Genomic DNA, 23,300 nt, shown 5'->3' with positions numbered 1-23,300 from the left:
ATATATGCTTTTGCATATTGCATATTAATACTCTGCAGGTTCCCTGGGGAATGTATTGATTCTGGATAAGACCTGGAGATTAGTTTCCAGAGGAACCTCTGGCTATTTGAGCCTGCTTCTTTCTCCCTTCAGAATCGCCTGAGAGAGGGCTTGTACACATAGCTGGCAGCTGATCTTCATTAGCTTCACCTTCATTACAGCTCTTTAGATTATTTGTATGTGAAATTTTAGGCCTCATAATATTACCAGCTAATTGTCAGTTTTAAGGGAATATTAGGATTCTTCATAAAAATGATGGTAAACAGGGTGGCAAATTCTTTTCATGTGAAAATTCAAACGTATTAGGGCTTGGAATTTAAATGCCTTTAGGAGACAAGATGAGGATTCAACATACAAATTTAAGGTTGTTCACTTCTGAATATTACATTAATGGTGTTGATCTTCACTGTAATATATGATCATCTGCTCCTTTTCTGTCAATGTCATGTAATGATATTCACACTTAATTAAATCATTTTTTTTAAGCTGAGAAAAAAAAAATATTTTTGTCTATACCTTTAAAAAACATAGGGAGAGAGAGCAAGATAAGTAATGCACTATCAATATCAAAGTGTGCCATTTAGTCCTGAAACTGATTAATGTTTCCATTGAAATATATAAAGGGGACAGACACATCCTGATGCTTCTAACATTAAAGAGTAAAACTTGGAGTCTAAAGCCATGTGAGTCAGACACCCAAGCAGCATCAAAATGTAGTGGGAATTGTGTCTTTAAATCCCTTCATCTCCTTTTGAGATTTCTGCGTGATGAATGACAACACATGCCAATAATTTTGGCAAAATACAATTATGTCTTATGTTCAAGAGTTAGTCCACAAATTTAGTTTTCCCCTTTACTCCTTTTTATTTTAACTCAATGTCTTTGATGTCTTTGTTTCTGGTTTGTCTTTGGTCACCAAATGCCATTGTATTTCAAGTTCCCTTATGCCCTGCTCCAGCAAGCCCAAAGATGCATTTTGGGCCAGGTTCTGACTGCCTTAGGTTTAAGTCAGTTAAATTTCCTGTGTGTAAGACAAGCATGATTCTGTGTCCTTTGCATAAGGTCATATGGATGATGAGTGATTCTGATATGTTAATACTATTCTCCAGATCAGTGGATCTTCTCCACCAGAAGCTACAATGTGTAAGTGACACACTTGCACTGCAGGAATGCTGCTTCTGACCCCAAGTCTCCAGTGTATTTGTTGCTTTGCCGCAATACCTTTGGGCAAAGCCGTTCAACCGTATCACAAACAACTTGCTTTAAGACTGGAGCACATACTGTTTACTGTATAATCCTCTCTAATGCTCTTTTTTAAAATATTTTTTCCTTTTTTTTTTTCCTTGAGAAAAGATTAAAGAACAGAATTACATTGGAACTGGTGGAGGCATGATCCATGCCCCCTTGATTATATGGAAACATTAAAATATCATCAGCATGTTAATTTTATCATCTGAACTGTATGAGATTTATTCATATCTCTTATCTATTACATTAGTCTGGAAATACAATTTATTCTGATGGTGGGAATGTCACATAGAGAGACCAAAAACATCTGGAGTTCTTAATATGAAACAAATTTTCTAGGATGTATATTGCCACTTTAAAATTAATTTTGCTAATAAGGAGGCTAAAATTTCATAGCCTATTGATCTTTCAGAATAAGGCCCCAGCCCTTTGTTGGGGCAAAACAGGTAGATCCTAGGAAGGTCCCTCTGAGGATTTGTAGTTCACATATCTTCTGTTACATATTTGAATATCAAATACAATAGATTATTTTAGCATCCTAATATAAAATACACAACAGCAGATAAAACCCAGCCATCACAAACTACTAGGATTAATAAAAATCAATGAAAATTCTCCTAGAAAAACAACATATCTTAAGCATTTCCCGGGTCTGAATTGTTGGATTTTCTTTCTAAACATGTAAAATCAATATTAATTAAAACCAACCATAAAATACCCTAGCCCACTGAAAGACAGTTTTCATTAAAAAATATATGTTGTATTACACAGGGTAGATTATCACTGCACCTTTTCAGCCATGGAGGAGAGTAGCATTTCTCCTCCGATTCCATAGTTTTGGGGGTACTTGTGCTGGGAAGCACATGGAAGCAAAAGACGTACCTGTAGCTCTGCGCCCGCCTGACTTGTTCCCATTCCCATTTTACTTGGAGCACAAAGGAAAAAGCAGAGTGGTGATCTCTAATTCACAATATGCCTTCCAGACTGCTCCAGGATTGCTGCATTTATGTGCTGCTTCCCCTGGAAGTTCCAGGCTAACCCATAGCAATAACTTGGTAATTGTTCTGGGAAGAGGCTCAGCACAGCTATCTTGTGCACAAGTAAACAGGCATCTATAAGATTAAGAATTATATGCTAGGGCTTTGACACAACCATCAGTTATGCCAGATGCAAATAATTTATTCTTTGTCAGTTCAAATATACAATCTTGTTTGGATGGCTTAAATTTATGCTGGCACCAAAATACAGCAAGCAATATTATTTAAGCGTGGTGTTGAAACCACAGATATGCATCTCGGATGACCCAAAAAGTGGAAGAAAAATGTTAGTTATATTTTCTGAGGGTAAGTCATCGTTATTATGTAATAACAGATGATGTAATAACTTATCCTTGTTGTGCAACGATATGACATCAGATGATGGGGGATGTATCCTGCCTTGACATACGCCCCAGCCTGCAGTGCCATTGTGATGGCTCTTAACAGCAAACGGGTTGCTTTGCATCTTGTTTAAAGGATAAAACAAGTGCCAGAATTTCAATAGATAGCCATACCTTTTTTCTTCTGTTTTGGTTTTACTTATTTCTGTTTGGAGTTTTGATAGCTGAAAATGTTGGCCTCCTTCCATTTTGGCTTTTGGATGCTGGAGATTGCAAACTGAAGTGACATATCCTATTTACTTTCAAAATGCAAAATATTGCTTATTTCATTTATTTATTTATTTATTTTCAACGAAAAGCATGTATAGAAAGAGCATGACAGAAGTTGAGGCAGTTGATATTGCAGAGCTGCAATTTGACCAGCTGGAGCTGGGTCAGGCATTTGGTTTGCACAGGAAGCAAAGAGGTTGCTCAGACGTCGCTTTGGTTTGCAAAACAAGAGAAAAGATTCAGCTCAGCGAAGATGTATGCAACCACTTAACTGTATGCCCAGTGAGCAGTCCAGTGTGTGAAGTTAAACATGAGCCTCCGCATCTTCGAGATTAAGGCCGTTAGCTTTAAATAGTACCATAAACATTTAGTTCGTGTTTAGTGAGACTGTCAAATAATTTGTTGTTGTGCCATCAGCTGAAAATTCGGCTCATTTTATAGGAGTTCAGCTTACATGAATTTACTGGACAACAGAATAAGTGAAATTTAAGACACACATCTTAAGCTGAGTTCATAACGGCCCACATTTCCAATAACAAAACTAGCAGTGACAGTGATATATGGCTTTTTTTATGAGACCTGATAACTGATGGATATGTGATCTTATAAATGCTTAGACAAACTAATGCACATAATTATATTTTCCATTTGAAGTCTATTGCTAGGCATTCTAATACAATATCATTAGTCGAAATGGCCACAATGATACAGCTTGGGCAGTTTGTCACAGTAATTACAGGGTGATTATTTTTGACTGGAATAAAGATTTCAGTTTTAGTATGGTAGAAAGCATAATCACAAATTAGAAACAGTCTCCGAATAAAAAAATATCATGGAGAGGGACTTTAAATATGGATTATAGTGCAATTCTAAAACAATTTCTTTAAAAAAGTGCACTCATTTGGCTGAATGTGTGACTTCTTTTAGGTTTATACCAAGTTCCTGCCCAAAAGGATGACACTTCCCTAATTAACAGTTCTAGTGTTTAAGGCTTTTGTAAGAAGGAAAATCTGGGCATTGTAGGGAAGGTTTGTCTTATAATTTACATAACTGCTAAAATAGGCTTTCTTTTTTCAATCGACAGAAAAATAGATCATTTGTCTTCACTGTTTTCAGGATGGTTGATTAAAGTAGACAGTGTCCTAACATCTGTATTGAAAACTATATTAATCAATTGATTAATCACGAGGCATTAATCAAAATCTTCCTTAAGTGTTTTACTTTTGGAGCAGCTCTTAGTATTTTCTATCAGATTCCTTTTAAGGTGTCCATTATAAAGATTAAATTTGGGTGGTAAATATTGAGGGGTTGAAGCACATGTGGCTTTCCACTTGAAGGTCACAGCCATTGCTCATTAGTGTTACTTTTAATGGGATAAGAAGCAAAAGTTTTTAATATGTGACTACATCAATTAATCAAATACACATTTGATTTCCTTTCCAGTAAGCAGTCCATATTTTCAGCATGTGCAAAAAAATTTCTAGTCATTTCAAGCCTTGAATACTTCAGGCTATTACTGAAGAATATTCCATGGGCATAAGGATAAGGAATTTAAATTGCACATGTAGATATAATGAACCAACGCACTGACTATAATACAGTAAATTATCCTCTGGTATTTTTAAATATTCTGCTTTATAAAAAGGCATTTGAAGATATCCTGGTCAGCTTTCATTAAAACACTACATAAATAATCTTACTTGCTCTGTACAAGGAGTTCTGTAAAAGTTCAGACTACTGGCATGAAGTGTTATAGATGGAAAGAAGTTATTCAGAGTATTTAGTTGATTCAAGTGAACCATAGAGGACCTATGCAATGAAGCCGATCATCTGAGAATTTCACTTTGTTTGTTTTTGCTCTTTCCTATTTGTTTTTCCAGTCTGAAACATTAAATACCGGTACTCAAGTAAATGTATTTTGTGAAGCATCAATTACAGTACAAAAGAAAACCACTGATTACACATCTCTTCATGTGCATAAAAAATGTTTCTTCATCTTGCAATCCCTCTGTAAGTGATTCTTTAAGAAAGATTTACCGAATCCTCATTGTGGCTGCTCTCATGACAGACTGGAAATACCTTCTTTCTTCTGTGTGCTTTTTCCAGAGGGGAAAAAAAATAAAAAAAGGAAACACCAAACCCAACTATATGTTATTTGTATTTATTTGGATTTTAAAGCGTACCAAAAAATGTGCATCTGGCATTCCTATCACCTTTGGCAAAAGTTTAAAGAAACAAGAAATCAAAGCAGAGCAAATTACATCCTGCAGCCACTTCCCCTGTGCCTGAAGAAGCTGCCTAAGAAAATACAAACATGACTCTAGGTAGTCCTGCTTTTGTTTCTGCCCATACATTACTTCCTACTAATTTTATAACGCTCACAACAATTCATTTTGAAGGGGATGAAGTTGAACAAAGTAGAGACAGAGCTCTGATAAATGAACAACCCTTATTTCAGTGAAGGGCAGAGGCCCCCGAGATGAGGCAGCCTCAGCATCCCTTTTGTGCCATGATGCCATTTGGAGGCCCTGCCTGGCCTCCAAATCCTCCCCCCTCTGTGGGGAGCCAGCACCGCCCCAGGACACCCATCCCAAGGCAGGGCATCACCCAGAGGAGTCAACCAGCAGCCAGCTTTCACCCTCTGACTGGAGGCAGAGCATTTAAAGCAGCACTTCTAATCAGATTAAGGAAGCCAATCGCTACTGATTTGCACCACCTTCTGATTATGTTATAATTCTTAAAAGCTGCTTTGATGTGTGTTTACTGGTTGATACATGCAGCAGTAGAGTTATTATGTCTTTAAAGCCATTAAAATGCACGGGAAATTTTGTACGCCTTTAAAAATTATACTGGACGGCTTGTCATATAATTATGTGAAAAAGAAACATGTGTCTTAAAGTCTCAAAATAATCAACAATACATATTTGGAAATAAAATAAAATCTATTCCTGTGTTGTTCTTCCACAGCTGAGTTCTGTTTTCATTTTGCTGTTGATGGTGAAGGTTGGTTGCCTTCAGCAGGAAGGGAAATGCAATCTGCATAATTCCCATTAGTTCTTCATCGCACAAATATATACTGATAATAATTCTGTAGTGGGTTAGTTTGTGGCTAATCATCTTTATACTTAGCAGCAGGTGCTGTGGCAGCATTGGAAAAAGTATCATGCATTTTAGAAATTATTGCTGTATAATTTATCTATAATGCACCTTTCTTTTTAATAAAATTATGTTCAACAGTTCATCAATTCAGCCCATGGAGAACACTCCTGTGATATTGGTGTATAGGCTTTATCACTATTTTATTACCAAATGCCACTGTTTTTTTTCATTCTTTTTTTTGTTTGTTTGTTTGTTTTTGTTTTTTAATAGAAACGTGGACCAGAGAAAGGAGCCATTGAAATATGTGAATACAGTCAGTTAGCACTTAAAGGCTGTTCTGCATTTTAAAGAAAATACAAAGAAAATATGAATTAAATGTTTTCAGACCACTCTGAGTGTATATGCGGGAAATAAGTTTCTCATTTAAAGTCAAAATGATTTGCTTAGAAAAAAAAGAGGAGATGAATATGGGCCTATAGGGAAAGGATCCTGATCATTACACTGCTGTTGCTTGGAGGAATTTGGAAAAGAAAAGATGAGAGGGGTTGTAGGACATCTCTTCAAAAGCCAGTGGAGAGCTTTTATGAAGCCACAGAGGTTATATGTGGTATTTTTTAACATATTCTTATTGTTGTTTGCAATAACTGTATTGGGAAAAAAATCTTGAACCAGTATCAAACAACTGGAACTTCTGTTGTTGCTTAAACTGTGACTAATGCCTTCCCTCCTAACACACATGCTGCCTTCAATTCATCCTCAGTTTCTCCCCAAGAAGAAGGTAAGAGACAAATTAAACTTAACCTGAGGATCAGCATATATGACAAAACAAAAAATATGAAAGAATAAAAGAAAGTTTGGTGAGCTAATTGAAAGCTCTAGACAAAAACCTTAAAGAAACTAGAAAATGGAAATATAAAGCAAAATTGAAGTAATAGTCAAGAGAAAATGTAGAAATTTTCACTAATGGATAACAGGATATTAGTAAGACATGAAGAAGGAGGGAGAATGCTCAATAAGAAAAGCCACAGTAAAAAGAAGGAAAAATTAAAAGTAGTTTTTAAAAAGAGAAAGAATGCAAAACTAATACAAGTACTACATGTTTGAAGTTGATTTAAAGAAGTTATCAGCTAAATATTTTAGTAACTCTCATTAAAACAATTATTTAGTCATCTTGTACCCTTATACGAGAAAACATGCAGCCTTCAAAACTGAGTACCTGAGTTAACGTGAGTTAAACAGTTCCACTTAAAATGCTGTAAGTTGGACAAATGCAGTTATATGAAGAAGATGTTGCCAAGTAAACTGAAAAGAGTAGAAAATCTCAGGGAAAATTGTTTGGTTTTAATCATTCTGAATATAAAAAATCAGTTTTACTTAAAATGCTGTTTCCAGCACTGAAAAATTGCAAAACAAAAGTAGATAGATTTTTTAATAAGAATTAAAGTTTTTGTTTGTTTGTTTGTTTGTTTGAATGAAAGTAAAATAGCACAGTAAAGACATATTGTGATATTGTGTGACCAACCTTAATCTTTAATATAGTTTTCCATGAAAAGACATAATAGAAAATTGTGACTAGTGTTGGTAGCTGGGTACATTTAAATATAGCTTGGTTTCTGAGATGCTGTTAGTTGATACCAACTACAGGTAGGGTTCTTGGCATTTCTGAAAAATCACCAACTGAATAATTTGGGCTGAAAATATATATATAAGAGCCTATGGTTTAACTCTGAAATTGAAAAAACATTTTGTAGTTCAACTGAAACCAGTTTTGTGTGAAACCTTTGTATGGAGATTATCTAAAATTTTATCATGCTTTGAAATTTCTTGTTTTGCCATACATTATGAATTTTACCTTTTTCTAATTTAACAAGTTTAACAAACTTTCCAGATGACCATATTGCTTTTAAAATACTTTTGTTTTGTGTCTTTGCAGGAAACTAATAATTCTGAATAATTTTAATAAGTTTAAGTTTTAAATAAGTTTAAGTTAAGGAGTTTATTATTGTTATTTTATTTATCTATCTATTTATTTATTTATTTATTTTGCTTTTCCCCAGGAGCAAGCAGTGTATTTTGTTTGTTTGTTTGTAGGTAGGGAGGGACCATATCCCACTACTTGTTAAGTGTGGCTTTTACCTTCTGTCTCTAAATGAGAGAAAGACACATTCTTTAAAGTGCTTAAAGTATTTTCCAAGTACTGAATATATTTTTTAAGGACCATAGGTAGTGACCAATTTTTCCACCCAGATGTCTTACTCTTCAACTGCAATAATAATTTTTTGCTTGTTTGTTTGTTTTCTGGATGCTTGTGGCCAAGCTGGAAAAACTCACCATAGTCTATAACTAATGTCATACAGCTAATTTAGATCTTTTCCCGTTTAGGCCTCTTCTAAACAAAGAGGTGAATAGATAGGAGGTGGAGGCACTATTGCATAGTATTGATAAGAGCACGGACATTTTATGGAGGTGGTTATATGACTGGAATATTAAAAACAATTACGATTACCTGTTTCATTTAAAAGATTAGGAAAATAAAATAAAAGGGGAGGTAGGGATGGAAGATGAAAGCTTATTTTCTATTAAACAACACCTGGAATACTACCAGGTGACTTCTACTCAAGAGTGTAAAAGGAAGCAGGTGAGGAACCTTATGAGATACGATGGTTATTTTTAAGATATCTTTTAAGATATCGTTAAACATTTTTCAGAAAAGGCAGGTACAACAAAGCAATAAATCTGAGAGCAATGAAAGCAGGCTGAGGCATTGCCCTGGCTGGGCGACACAGAGACCTGCAGGCCTCCTGGGGACCAGCCCAGCTTCACAGGAGCCCTCCCGAGGAGCTTAATGCAATCCCCACATTACAAAAGGGACCTATCAACCAGAGACACCGAGTGCTGGTAAGAGGGCTTCCGGGCTGCTCTTTTATTTCCAGTGTTTGCACTTCAAGGAAGAACATGAACTTGCTGACAAGAGTTCACAGGATGCCTACAAATATGGACAGCATTTTTTTATTTTTTTTATTTTTTGAAAATGAGCCTTACGCTGTGAGGTTTAAGGTCAGCCTTCATGTCGTTGGTAGTTCAGAGGTGACCCGAGAGCCTTCGGAGTTGCTTTGGAATGGAAAGATTCTGGCTGCTTTTTTGAGGTTTTGTTCAGTTTTCTATTTATTTATTTTTTTAACTCAGCAGACAGTGATATTTGGAAGTTGAAGTTAGGCCACCTCAGCCTGGAATCAAGACTTGGCTTTCCTGCAGGAAAGGTGACTGAAGTCTGGATCAATTCACTGGGAGGTTGTGAACCAGCCTTGCTTCACGTCTTAGTTATTTTTTTAAAATATATATGTTTAGTTCAGTTTTTACAGAACACCCTGAGGCTGACACTTGTAGAAAAGTAGTTGGCCTTTTGTAAGCAGTTGCAGCTACTTACACTTGGGTTGCTCTGCCCCCAGGCAGCAGAGAAATGCACCTGGAACAGCTGGGAAAAAGGTACAGAGATAGCATGGATGGGAAAGGTCTAAGTAAGATGGTTTTCCCCAAGGATGACCATTTTGCTGGGCTGTGTGTTGCAGAGATGAGGCTGCCCTTCCTGGGGATGCCCAGATGCCCTCTTGTGTGCCCTGAACACACTTCTCCACAGGAAGCTCAATGCTCTGGCTCATTTATGTGGGCTACCACAGCTCTGTTGGTTGGCTACTGTCATTGCTTTGATATATGGGACAGGTGTTTAATATGCAAATCCAAGGAGAGAATAAGAAGACGGAATATTTCTTGTTGGTGGTGGTATTTGTATAGGAAAAGATGTATTATTATTATTATTTTTTCAGTGCCACTGCAAGGTCCAGGAGAACTTGCAAAAAAATGAGGGATTTATATTCTGTGTAGCTCAAAACAGATGAATTTTCTTGGAAGTGATTGCTTTAGAGATAATTCTATACCATCAGGCAATTGCATGACCCAGTCCAATGTTTAAATAATCTGGGGACTCTAAGAGATGGGGCTTCTAATGCTGACAGAAGCTCAACCCAACTCAGTCCTCAGTTTTATCTCATTGAATTTTGAGTCAGAATTTTTACTGTAGCACCCACACATGTTTTCTGGTAGGCTGTGACATTTCTTCAGAGTTAAGCACAGACTACTTTATAGACCTGTATTTACAGAATAGCTACTATATTAAAACTGCAAATAAAAATGATTGCAGCATATGTTCTATACAGAGAATATTTATTTCATCTTGAAGTGTGTGGCATGAAGTTACAAAAAGAGAGAAATCTAGGAATTAAGCTTAGAAAAAAACAAGACAAAATTGTAAGAAAAATCCCAATGTCTTGCAAATGAACTGTTATGGTGATTTTTAGTTATAGGTAACTCCTAGGAGCCATACTATTAATACAGACTGAGGACCCTTCCTGCCCTGGTGGTGATTCTTTCCTCCAACACCTGAATGAGTGCAGTCATTCCTCAAGATGTACTGCATATCTGCATGTTTTTTATTACTACTATTATTAATTTTGATTATAATTATTATGTTAGAGTACTCATACAGGGTTATACTTTAGTTTGATCTACCTCAATGTACTCTAGGGCCAAAAGAAGATGCTAAGGGAAGAACCTAAGAACAGGGTGACCATATGTGAGGTTGTTTTTTACCCATTTGTGCCTTGGACACTTCCTAAGGCAAAGTAGTCTGTCTATTTTAAAACAGAAAACAAAAAAAAAAAAAAAGGATTTTCTTTTTTTTTTTTTTTTTTTTAAACTAGCTCATATTAAAAACAATGATCCAAACAAACACAAGGAAATATATTTAGGTTTGTGTCCTATTTCAGCCTGGAGTATCTTTCGAGAGCTGCATTATCAAGACTTGGAAATGAAGTCTGCAAATGAAAAAGAATGAATACAACTTTAATAATGGTATTGCAAATGCTGTAGGAATGATAGAGCTACTGCATTTACTATCACTGCTCCCTGACTGCTATTCTTTATTGGCATGTGTGCCTCGATTGTTCAAACTACACAATGTCTGAACATTGATGTCATATTTTTGTTATTGCAAAAGCCTACATTTGACCTTTCTTTGTAATTGTGACACTAGTTGAATTCTGCCTTAGTTCGTGGCAATTTACTAAATCCTTTGAGAGTTCACTAGTTAATTATTGCCAAGTGAATTTTTAATTTGCTCCTATGATTACATTGGTGAATACAGTCATTAGTGGGAAATTTATTTCAGAAATTGGCACTAGAGGGAGCTAAGTAATTGTATCATTTATGTATCTAGGAAGAAAAAAAAGAACATTCATTTAAAAACTTGCTTTTTTCTGAACATGCTGATTTTACAAATATGGCAGCTATGCCTCAGCAAATTATAAGCGATAATGAATTAGTTAATTTTCCTTACTGAAAACTGCTACGCTAAGATTATTAAATTACTGTATTTCTATTTAGTGAAACCAGCTACCAGTGAGTAAATTAGGATTTCTAGGACTCTTTGGGGAGGGGGAATTTTTTGTGACTATTATCCTTGTTTATCATTATTTTGGTTTTAACAGAATTAAAATGCTCACAGATACTTTCCCAAAATATGTTTGCTCCCGAATGCATTGCAGGATGGATGTTCTCATTGAATACTGCAGCTCTACAAGCGAAGCTGGAGGAGGTGCCCGTAGTACAGACCCTGCAGTCCTTCTGGACTGTCCCACAGCCATGTCAGGGTGCAAAGTGACATATTGTCCATCCCCCAACTCAAAGCAGTGGAGTCCCACCTCTATTCAGTCTCAGGATATTTATCCTCATAGCTTACGGCCCGTCTTTGCACTGCCTCCTGCCCTCCTTCCCAGTGCATGTGAGCATACCTGCCATCCTCCAAGGTGTGGGGGCTCAGCTGGTGCCCAGAAAGTCCCATAATTAATCCCACATTGCCCTGCTGCTCATGTTCCAAAACTCTGTGTTTTAACAGTGACTTTTTAGTGTGGTGTAAACCTTCTGGTGGCTTTAGGAGGGCTCTGCAGTTCATCCAGAAGCCTCTTACACTCTCTGGGTCATTTCTGAATGACTTCTTCCTTGCTTTTTTTTTCCCTCTAAGAACAAGATAAAAATCTTTACCTTTAGTATGGTCTCATAGGAAGGGAATTACCTATTTCTGCCTTTGAGGGACACACATAAAACATCTGCTTCCATAAATCTGTCCCTAAGATGGGAACACCCATGGTTTAGTTACTGGTTGCTATCCTACTGACCTTTATATTGCCTAGAAGTACGTTAAAACAACTCCAGCAAGCCATTGCAGGAGCTCTCCTTCTCCAGGAGTTGATGTTTCCTTTCATTAAAAAGTCACCTCAATATGTTGTGCACAGTAACCAGAAAGTAATGCAGACAGTTAATTAAAATAATAGAATCACAGAATCATTTAGTGGAAAAGGCCTTCAAGATCATCAAGTCCAACCATCAACCTGATCTAGTGAGTCCCATCACTAAGCAATGCCCCTGTAGTGCCACGGTCACACATCTCTTAAATACCTCCAGGGATGGAGACTTCTCCACTTCCTTGGGTGGGCTGTTCCCATGCTTGACCAAAGATATAATATAAAGAAGCAAATACTAATATAAACACATAAATACAAATTCTGAATTCAAGATGTAGCAGCTCCTGTGGCTTCCGATAAGTACGAGCAACATCTGGCCTTCTTTTGAAATATCATTAAAGACAATTTTGGAAATACAGTGGCTCTCTGAGCCCTCATCTCTTTATGACAGATTATTTATTTATTTATTTATTTTCTTTCCAACAGTCCTTTATTTGGACACTGAGAAGGAACCACCATCACTACCACATGGAAAAAAAAAAAGACAAACTACTGGTTTTACCTGCTGAGGTAAATTATCCATGCCAAGGACATGTTTGTGCTATTGCTTTTAAGATAGGCACTTCACCCATAGAGTTTTGTTTGCGTTAAGGTATGGGGTTACTAAGATGATTGGGTCAGATTTAATGATAGGTCCTCTTTTATACACCCCCAGAGATAGGTATAATCAGGGCTAAAAATGAGGATAGCATTGCATATATTTATTTTACCTCTGGAAATTAAAGGCTCTTTTGCACCTGCAACACTGAAGGGGTGTTTGCCATTCTTTTTGTCACTTATGAAACCTGAGTTATGCTTACGTGCTGTGAATAAGTTTGCCCATTTTTTTTATTCATATGGCTTGTAGTCCATTTCACTGCACATAATACTTTCTTGATGTAGTTATTTGAACTGAAGTTGCCTAAATGAATACTTACCATGCTTTGCAAGTCCCTTTTCCAGTATAACCTCCTGTGAAATCCTACGGGGAGTAAACAACACATTTCATAACTTTGACACTATGTGTGTTGTTCAATAGTTTAAATTAATATAAGTAATAATATCACCAATACAAGGCAATTTTTTCTTTTCATGTCATATGTGTGTATAGGCAATCGGGAAAATGATTTGAAGTTCTGTTGGTTTGGGTATGTTTCCCCGGTGACTTTATTCATGCTTGGCTAGAACAAGACATCTTGCCTTACACTTCTCAGATGTGAACTATGGATTAGATTTAGCAGTCTGATATTATTGTACAATAACTGGGGCCCAGAACCAATACAAATTCTTTATATTCCTAATAAACTGCTTTATGTTAGTAAATATCAAGCTATTTCTGTCAGCTTTCTGGCTTGTCAAGCAAACACAGAAGATGTGGTTTTACAGTGGAGTAAAATCTGTTTCAGAGAAGGTAGCGCTCAAGGCATCTTTCCCATCTACAAAATAGGTTATTTCTTAACTCCTTTGATTTAGCTTTATTCTGTACCATAGTTCTGTGCAATGAAGGTCAGAGATTATAGGCAGCAGGGGTTGGGGGAAGAATGTCACACTTTTCAGGTTCTTTGTGGTATCAATGGGTCTGGGAACACTGTAGCTCTATGTCCACTTTGTGCATTTTTTTTCCTCCAAATTCCGCTTGGAAATGGGGAAATCACGTAGCTTATTTTGATTATTATTATTATTGTTATTATTATTAAAGAAAATCCACTAATATACATTAACCATGGAATCTGAATATATGCCTTTCTAGAAAAAATGTCTTTATTTCCCTTGGTGGGTGCTCTGCCAGGTGGGTGAGAAGCCGGCCAAACTGCTGAGCAAAAATCCCAGCAGCCAAGTGTTCAGGTTGTAACCATCAGCCAAGGACTTCGTAGTGCTCCTCCAGTGCTGCTGGAGCACTTGGCATCACCTGGCTGGTGGCATGAGGTGCACAGAGGCTCTTAGCCACCCTAGTGGGCTTTAGGAAATCATCTGATCTAGGTCCTGAGCATGAAGCTTTTCAGGATTTTAATTTTTTTTGGAGCAGGGAAGTTATACAAAATGGACAGCAAGAAAGAGCATGCATGTGCTTGTTCTTTAATGGGACGACTTAAGCAGGAAAAAGGAAGATATCTGGGAATTCTCTTGTATTTTTTGGCATACTGATGCAATGTAGTTGAAAATATTAAATTCCTGTAGTTTAGCTGGAGAAAGCTTTCGTACATAAGGATTTTGCAACCTTTCTGCCAGAACAGGGAAAGAAATGAGTAATATTATAGGAGACAGGCTGGAAGAGGACACAGTAATAATGCTGTGGAGCCATCTGCCCTATTGCGTGCACTACTACAGAGTCAGACTGGGCACTGTGCTTGTCCTCCCATGCCTGGGAGGAGCATCCCCTAACTTTAATAAAGTTATCTCAGAATTCAAATCTTGCCTTAAAACAGTCCTTTTTCTACCTTCCTTGCTAGGGAAATTTAATCACAGAATCACAGAATGGTTGAGGTTGGCAGGAACCTGGATGTCATTTGGTCCAAGCCCCTGCTCAAGCAGGGATACCTAGAGCAGGTTGCCCAGGATCATGTCCAGGGGGGCTTTTGAAGATCTCCAAGGAAGGAGACTCCACACCAAATATAATAATGTTTAAAATAGTTAAAAATGGTTAATAATGGTTTAGATGGTTAAAAACCTTTACTAATGGTTAAGTCAGTCACATACATACTGCTGATGGCTCAGTATTGTTTATTGGCTCTTATCCAATATGTTGTATTTCTGTGGCACCCATGGTAATGGAGCACCAGTCCTTGTGCAAAGCACTGGGGGCCTTGAGCAGGCAAATTATTATCCATGAAATATTAAAGGTATTCAAAAGTAAACAAATAGTTCTGTTAAATATGAGTATAGCTGCCATTTAAATGCATTAGGTAGATTCGGTGATACAGTTCTGTTTTCAATAGCTGAGGCTGAGTAGTTTTCTTTCTGAAAAGGATAAGGAAGCAGTGAAATAGCTGATACTACTTCTGAGAATATGGTGGTGGGGAAATCATTTTGTGATACAATAGGAATGTCAGTGTAATTAACAGGTTAGGAGCCAAGGTAAGTGTCAAGAGAAACACGCTGAAACAGCTTCTGAATCTCGTTGGCCATAGGTAAACACTGAAATGGAAAGTAAAGCAGTTAAATAACAGCAGCAGAGCTTTGCTGAACTTTGTGAACTGAACTCTGCTCCCTTTGATGGGGCATTGAGTGGGCACAGCTCTCCTGCTGAATTCCTGAGGTCACTGCTCTTTTCTGTGGATCAGTCAGACCAAACATTACCAGCAATAAAAGCATTTTAAAATGAAAATATTGCAAGATGACAATGAAAGTGTGATGCTATTTTAGATTAAACTCCCCTTCCCCATAATGTTGGCTTGATTCACAAGTATCTCAGCTTTTACTTTAAGCTATTGTTAGGCACTGGCAAATGTTATTTTTCCTACCCTATATATTTGAAGGGTATGTTTAGAGCTGTGAGAGCCAGAGATCGATATAGTGGGAGTGTTGTTGTTGTTGTTGTTGTTTTGTTTGCTTGTTTGTTTTTAAGTAAGCTTAGATTCTGGGGCACAAGATGGCAGCATAAGGAAAACTTGTTAACATTAGAAGGAGCTGACTTGTGTAAACTGTAAAAATGTGAGTCCTGGTTAAGTTTTTAAGATGATTTTAGTCGATTTAATAAGATTAAATAAAACTTCTTACTAAGACAATCTATCATTCGATCATCTTAAAAAATCCCCTGTTGTAAGAAGTCTTACAACATCTTATTAAAATTTTACTTTCTTAACTGAAACCTATTTCTAATAAATATTTTGGTTTCTCCTGCCCTCCCTTCCCAACTCCCTCCCACCCCCCTTCACTTAATTTTCATTTGGAGTAAGATGAAGATTCGGGAGACTTAGCCTATGAGGCAGTTACTCAATGCCTTGTTTTTGTCATAAGATGTCCTCTGAGTTGCACACCCCTTTAGCAGGTATTTGTCAGGACATAACGAGCAGTTTCAAAGAGAAGGCTAAATTAGAGCAAATTAAGTACCTGTATGCTTAATTTGGAGGTGCCAGTCTCTGACTTCGTTTCACTAGAAACTGTACCTTCAACAGAGCCTTGGACTATACTTTGCAAGTGGTTGTAGCTCTTTAGAACCAAAAATAAGGAATGTTCAGCAAGGTTTTTACAAGCTGGTTGGGCTACCGGAGTGGATATTAGAAAACCTCCAGATGTGGTTTGTAGCTTCATCTCCCCCATGTACTCCTTTGGCATGTCTTTATGATTTGCATACTACATAAGATTATTTCATGATACCTTTGGTGTTCTGTTATTTTATGCTTCGGAGGAATGTTGCTCTGTATAGTTATTTAGCTTGAGAATATTTGAAGAGGTCTTTTGGGGCATGCTAATGTGGTAACGGAGGTGCTATCTGCAAATGAGATTACAAGGTGTTCTGTGCTTGTGGAAATGACTTTGCATCACATCTCACTTCTAGAGATAACCAAAAGTCCCACTGATCATAAAAGAGTTTGGGGTCTTTGGAAAGTCTGCCGTTTCTCAGGTTTGGGGTGCTTTCCACACAGTTGTGGCAACAATGAGCTATGTAAAAACCTGACATAAAAATTTCACTGCTTCTTTTGGCTTTACTACACAGGCAGCCCATGACCATTTACAATGGCTCAAAAAATTAATACAGTGATGGTCAAAGACAGCTCAGTGCAGGCATATCAACTGCTGGGGGCTACAGCTGTGAAGACTTTAATATTGTCATAAGCTACTTGTGACACTGAGTGTTGCTATGAGTTTGTACAGTTTGTTAGAGTTTTATACAACTTGTTGCAGGATAACAGTATAAGCTCACTCAAAGCTCCTGTTCTGCTTCATTTCTCTTGAATTCCCAACTATGATATAAAGTATAGTACTTTATTATACCTCTAATATCTGGCTGCCAGCTTTTCAGGCTGTAATTTGTTTCACATAAATATATTTTGGTAATAATAATGATAATAAAAATAATATTAAGTGATTGAAGTTTTCAGGTTTTTTGTACAAGTAACTAAGTAGTTCTATTACCATCTTCTGATGAGGGAAACTGTCCCATTGATAAAACTGTGTTGTAATATTTTTGGGCATACATTACTTTCTTGTTGTCTTCTGGATTACCAACAAGATTATATTAAAGAAATTCTTCATATAGCAATGGAGTGCTTGGAGGGAAGTCAGAGCCAGTTATATATACTTTGCTCTGAAATTCTAGGTAATTTCATGTATTTGCAATTGTCCACATAGGCGTAGGAAGATTGTACTAGTGTTTTGATGCTAAACGGGGGTTTCTTGCTTTTCTTTAATACAAATCATTCTGCTTTTCTGGTTAGGAAATAGGTTTGGGAAAACATTGTTATTGGCCTCTCCTGATACAAGTTTTCTCATGTTTGGTGTCTCTTAGTTTTACAGCTATTCAATGAACGTATAATGTTAATTCTGTCTAATGTAAAAGAGCAAGCTTCCAGGCAAAATCTAGAAATGTGACTTAAATGTATTTTTAAGGCTCAGAATGAAGAAAAAGGATCTAATTTATGGATACCAAACTTTCTCACCCTTGAGCTTTGTCTACTGGCTCTATAAATATTTTATTTATTTATTTATTTTTCTGTTGGGGGGATGGGGAGGGGAACCTAAAGAAAACCTCACTGAGGAGCTCCCTACAACTTCAACACTGTGTGCGGACACAGCCTGCTAAGCTCTGGCTGCAGTCAGACATCCACATTCCTTCTGAGGAACCAGCAAACATAGGCTCAGATGAACACACTGATTTAAAGCAGTCTTTGATTAAAAGAATGGTTTAATTTGAAGAGTATGCATACATTATGATCTACATACAGACACTGCAATATGATCACCCAGGTGCATGCACAGTTCATGTGGAAGACTTACACCCACCTAGCTAATATAACACTGCCATCAGGTGTTTGAGCCTAGTCCAGACTGGATATGGTGTTGAATGTTGAGTAGTTCAGCTAAAGTAAAGAATTAATTCATTTGTGTGCTAATGTACATTTTCCTGCTTCAAGATCAGTTGAGATACCTCTGTGTTTAGCTGCTTCTTGTACAGCTGAAGATAGGCAGCACCTGAGTTTCAGAGATCTGTTTACATGTGCAGGACTTTGCAGTAACTTGACTGACCTAAGGGCCCTCACACCAGCTTCAGCAAACCTGCAGCAATTCCCTTTTGTCTTGCTTGACTTGTGCAGGTCTGTGTTGAAGGTGCAAGGGTCTTTTCGAATGGACTTTAACAGTGATGCCCTTTATGGCAGCGTTCAGAGAGAAACACTGGTGCCAAATTGCTGCAAGTCAGCCTTAATTAATCTCTCTTCCTTAGGAAAAATAAAAATCTTAATTCAACTGACAATCTCCTTGAAAAAATCTCATTATTAGTTCAACAGGTTCCACTTAATATCCTTTGCGTAACTCCCCTGTCCTTCATGTTAAATGAAGTATCTGTTTTCTTTTTTTTCAACAGTGCAAAATAGACACAAAGACCTGCTCCCTGCTTGGGTAAGGAAGTTAGTAATAACTGCAATTTGTTCACATTGTTTCATGAAATTTACCTTGTTCATTAATCCTTTTAACATAAACAGGGGAAACAAGGGAAGGGCATACAACTGAAGTACCTTTTGAATTACACTTATATTCGTTAATGTTCAATAGATTATCGCATGCTTTGGTAGAAATTTTAGCTGATATGGAAGAAGTTTGCATTGTTGTGCAAATGAAAATTGCTGCTGCCAGTAATGAATTACAGCTGAACTAATGTTAGGGAAAAAACAACCCCACGGCTTTGATTTATTCCTGTCTAGTGCCAGAGGGGGCTATGCCTCTCTGTACCTTGCCTGATTTTCAGGGTGAATGAAGCACTCTGCAGTACGTGAACTTTCCTTTGGGTCTGACAGCACACGCTGCCCTCTTTGAGAAAGAACTGTACTCCAGTACCCTGTAGAAATTGCAAATATTGACATGGCATACTGAATTATGTATTGCAGTGTTTTATCAAATGAACCAAACCATGGCATGTTTGAGACCAGTTTAATGAACATTAGTACTGTTAATACCTGAGGCATCTGCTTCTTTGGCTTTTTCAGATTAATTTGGGTTTCTCTGGGTCTTTGGGTGAGAGCCACAGTTGCTGCTGTTCAAAGGATGTGCTTTAACCAGAGCACCAACAAAGCTGGTGCCCCAAAGGTCTGGGTGTGGGATGAGCTGGAAATGAACCTACTCAGCAGGGATGGATGGCAGAGAAAAATTTACGGGTCTCAAGGAGGCAATTGCTGTCGTTTCTTAGGGGGCTCCTTGTTAGAGGAATTAATTAATAAAGGCAGAACTACCTCTTTCTATGCACAGCTCTGTTGAATGGAGGCTTAGTAAAATTCCTTGGTCTCCAGAGACCAAACTCCCAAGTCTGTTAGTGTAAACAATGACTTCAGTACAGCTAGACTGGTGCTTACCCATTAATCAGACAGCTGTGTTGGTCCAGCTTTTATATCTTTTATATTATTGTTTTAGGGTACCCGGTACATATAGGCACCAGGCTTACCATGCACTTTTGATGCTCCTCAGTACAACACACTTGGAAATACACCATAAGTAGCAGGCATACTTTTTTTTTTAGAAAACAGTAGAATAGTAATCTTGTCAAGCAATTGACAACATGTTTAACCTGTAAATTAATTTTAGTTTGTCTTTGGTGTTCAGAGAGAAATACTGTGTTAAAGATGTATATGTTCTTATCAGTTGCTATTGTTTTAGTAGCTTAATTTAGTAGAAATTATTTCCGGTTTTCATGTTAAAATTTGTATGTAAAATTAAACTTTAAGTGTGATATAGCTGATGGATATATTTCGATTTAAAACTGAAGATTTAAGCCCTATTCCTTCCTTCCTTCCAGTGACCAAAGGTGCTATCTGCTCAATACATTTGCATATCAGGTTCCTTTGCAGCACATTTCAGTGAAACGCAGAGTGGTGTTTTTTTCTTTTTCTTTTTCTTTTTCTTTTTTCCCCCTTTGGAAAAAAAAAAAGAAAAGAGCTCTTTTAGACTCTTTCCAGTTGATGCTCCATGTTGTGACATGTCATGTAAAACTGCATCTGTTACGTTGAAATAAGAACATAAGAGAGACACTTTGACATGACGAATCACAACACAACTCAGCAGCAGGAACATTTAAAACACAACATGGTTTCGTTGTCAGTAACCTCAGCCCTGATAGAGACGAGGTATTTAGCTGAGCTTCCAGCTTCACAGAATCTGTGATTTTTTTCCCTAATGAATTTTCCTTCTAAAGCAAGGCCCAATCCTTCCATTCTCGCACACAAAAACTCCTGGTAACTTTTAAACATGGAAGCCAAGGGAAGTTTTGTCTGAGTGAAGACCTCAGGATCAGGCCCAGGAGTTTTTACCGTCTGTGAAGTATAAAATAGACTCAGATTAAGCTAGCAGACTTGTTATTTGACAGTTTATAAAATATTTTAGTATCTTTTTGGCAGTAGCAGTTTGAATGTTGGCAAATGTACACATTGCTTGCAGTTACAAAACCTTGTAATGAGTATTTTCCACTGTAATAGCAGTGAGTTGAAATTTGGATAAACCACTTAGACTTGTGAACTCTGACATGCATGGTAACTATGTCTTTGCAAAAGAATTTTGTCAAGTATTGGAGCTCCTACTAATAGCACATCCATCTTTCTGCACACTATAAATCTTAAGAAAATTTCTATTACTCTGCAATTTGTCTGGCTTATGCTATTTATTAGCCATTTTATTCTGCTGCTTTAAGAAGTAATGTGATGTTCATTTTATTGCTGGTTCAATAAATTGTTAATTATAATGCAGTGATTGCTGCTGACGTGATTTAAAAGCCACATTAGCACTATAGCATTAAGTTTTAACTATTTTACCCTTCAATTCCCTGTTTATACAACAGTAAAAGGAAAATAGCCTTAGACTAATTTAAAAAATGAAGGTACTTGTATCTATTGATCACATGATATACCAGAAACTTTTGTTGTTGGCTTTTTTTTTTTTTTTTCTTAAAAAAGTTACATTCATGTCTAAAAAAGAAAGGAAATGTATCTACTTACTGTAGCCTTCCAGTTCAGCAAAAACTGTTTTTAAAGCAAGATTAACCCCAAAGTTAAATTAACAAAATTACTTCGTTAAATTAGGACAATTGGCATAATATATAAAAAGAACAAAATATCCAGATAAATCATAATCATCTTCTAGTTATGTGTAGCTTTTGGTGCCCATTTTGTATAATAATGGAGCGTAAGGGAGGCTGTGATTGGAAGGCACATCTATTTTCTCCAATAATATTCTAAATGGGATTGGGAAAAATCTCCATTTTGCTGATTAAAGGTCAAATCTAATTGCTACGAGTATAACAATATATCCTTGGCTGAACATGTAGAGACGCCAGAACTGACACCATCCATGCACAGGTATTATTCACAATGGACAGAACCACAGAAACACTGAATCTGGAGTGAATAGGGACACTTACTGCCTGCTGAAAATATCAATTTGAATTCTTGCACTACCCCCAGATGTGCAGACCATTGGTGAAGTCTGTTTGTCAAAAGGAAGGAGGAGAGGAGCATGAGGTTGCCAGTGTGCCTGTGCAGAACTTTTTCCAAATATCTAACTTTCTCTGTTAAATCAAGTGAATTTAATTATTTATTTATTTTCATTAAGCAAGCTACACTCATAGAAAAACAGGGAAAAGGAGAGCAATAATGGGAACAGGTAAAGAAGCTTATTTTCATGAATGTGTGAGAATTTTAAATATATATAAATACATAGAATTAAAGGATCTGAGTGTTCCTGTAAAATTCCTGTGCATTGGCAGCCCTACAAGCATACCAGTACCACAACTAATGTGTGTCCCTCAGACACTGAAACTGGAAGTCATTAATTCAAATAAAACCACTTAAATACACAGAAAATCTGAACTTTAGATGCTTGATTGCATTTAAAAATCTGTCTAGAAGAGACCTTCATACTCTTTGGCTGAGTTAGAAAGAGGTTCTCACTTGATGCCACCCATTTTCATAGGTGGACTACTTTGAAACTGAAAGTAATTTTCCTGTAAAAAGAGTTTAAATTATCTTCTGGGAGAAATGGTCTTTTCCCATAAGGGAACAGTTTCTGCCAGGATATAGTGTACTAAAATCAACAAACAAACAAATAGCCTTGAATTTTAATTGAATTTTATTTAAGCATCCTTTATTTGATTTGTATATAAGACACAGGTTCAACTGCTTTCAAATAAGGGCAAGTCTTGGCACTGGTTGTGATAAAAATTACAGCTATAAGGAAAAGTTTGACAGCCAGCTAGCTCCAAGATTTCAGGCTTTGGGAGCAAAGATCTGAGCTAAAGGGACTGATAAAGCTTGCTGAGCTGTCATAACATACTTAAAATCCTATACTTGACTTAGTACTGCATGACATTTCAATACGAAAAATTAGGACATAAAATTAGTGTAACCTATATTAAACAGATTTAAAACCAGTAAACTGATTGCAAAAAGAAATTGGGATGTTTTTTAGCAATGCCTCATAGAGATCTAGTCATGGCCTAATTCATTGCCACAATTTGAATAATGATCTGAAAAAAAATATACATGTATCTTTCTTTTTAGATCACACAAGAAGTAGAGGAGTGATAAATAAAGAAATGGAATTATCATTTATGTAATAATCTAGGTTATTTTGTAATACAGTCTTGTTATCAAACAGAGAACAGCATGAAACACTGTCGAGTCCCGTGGCCTGCAGTTTTCAAGGCAGTGTTCGTGTAATGGAGAGGGATCCTTTATCAGGGAGTGTAGTGACAGGGCAAGTAGTAACGTCTTTAAACTAAAAGAGGGTACACT

This window comes from Aythya marila (assembly GCF_965140915.1).
Source record: "Aythya marila genome assembly, chromosome: 6".
Lineage (NCBI taxonomy): Eukaryota > Metazoa > Chordata > Aves > Anseriformes > Anatidae > Aythya > Aythya marila.
Note: the sequence above shows the minus strand (reverse complement) of the source record.